At 34.8% G+C, this 1404-nt stretch overlaps 1 protein-coding gene across 1 annotated transcript in view; it reads left to right on the forward strand.

The window, feature by feature from the left end:
• RAB33B (RAB33B, member RAS oncogene family) overlaps positions 1-1404 on the forward strand; it is a 27922-nt gene that overhangs the window by 25336 nt on the left and 1182 nt on the right. The gene's annotated exons all lie outside the window — the stretch shown is intronic.

The following is a 1404-nucleotide window of genomic DNA, read 5'->3' on the forward strand; positions in this document are numbered from 1 at the left end:
CTTGAACTCCTGACCTTGAGCGATCCTCCCACCTCAGCCTCCCAGAGTGCTAATATTACAGCGTGAGCCACCACGCCCAGCCCTCAGTGTTGTTTTAATTCGCATTTCTCTTATGAATAGGGTCGTGAGCATCTTTTTATATTTAATGGCCATTTGTTTTTCCTTTTCTGTTGAATTGTGTGTTTATAGCCTTTGTCAGCTTTTTCCCCCTTTTGATTTGTAGGGATACTGTATATAGTGGGGAAGTGAGCCCTTTTTGTGATATAAGTTTTTAACTCATTTTTCTAATGTGTCCTTTGCTAATTGGCGTTGCTTATAATGGCTTTTGGCATGAAAATAATTTTAATGTAGTGAAACTTAGCAGTCTTTTCAATGACTTTGGTTTTGTGTCATAATTAGAAAGACTAATCTTGTTCTGAGATAATGTAAGAATTTTCATATGGTTTCTTATAGTACTTGTATGGTTTCTTCTTTTTTTCTTTCCATGTATAAATCTGTGATGTATCTAAACTTTATTTCAATGAAGGGTATGAGATAATGGGTCCAACTTTTTTTTTCAGATGGCACCTACTCGGCCTGACACCATATTTTGAATCCTTTCTCCTTGAATTTGAGATTGCAACTTGATCATTTACTAAATTCTCTATGTATTTGGGTTTACTTCTGTATTTTCTGTGCTATCCTATTAATCTCCTATTGATGTGCCACATGTTTTAATAATTATAGTTTATTATTTTAATATCTGGTGGGGTTAGTTCCCAGTTTTTGCTCCCCCTTTCTGAGATTTTTATTGTCTTTGTTTTTTTTTCCATTGGAATTTTAAAATCAGTGTAAGATCTAAAGTCTAGTATGAAAAAATCCTGTTAGTGTTTTCATTAGGTCCATTTTTAAGTCTGAGGTTAACTGAAAGAGAGTCAATTATCTTTATGCTGCTGAGACTTTGTTCCATTGTTCTTTTGTATCCCTCAGGAACATTTTAGAGATTTTTTTAAATACAGATACTTCTCATTTCTTGAGAGGGTTGTTTTTGACATTTTATCTTTTCATTGCCCTCTTAATGCAACAAATTAATGTTGGGATATTAAGTGTTCTAAGAATGTATCTCAAAACTATTCTACACATTTGGTCAAGATGGAGAGATTGGACCACTCTCCAGCCATAAACAACTAGAATTTTGCACAAAATATATGAAACACCAGTTTTTAGACATGGGACAAAAGGCAGCTCTGGACTTACTTGTCCAGAAAGAAGGTAAAAGAAATGAGGTGAGCTCTATGATTGCATGAGCTTATTTCCTGGGAGGTAGTTTTCAGGCTGTAGTGCAGGAAGGCAGAAACTTGACAGAACTCTGGTAAGTCTTGCTGAGTTGAAAAGACCCAGATCGGAGTTTTGTTTTTTTTTTTT

This window comes from Propithecus coquereli, unplaced genomic scaffold (genome assembly GCF_000956105.1).
Source record: "Propithecus coquereli isolate 6110/MARCELLA unplaced genomic scaffold, Pcoq_1.0 Scaffold112, whole genome shotgun sequence".
In the NCBI taxonomy this organism is placed as follows: Eukaryota; Metazoa; Chordata; class Mammalia; order Primates; family Indriidae; genus Propithecus; species Propithecus coquereli.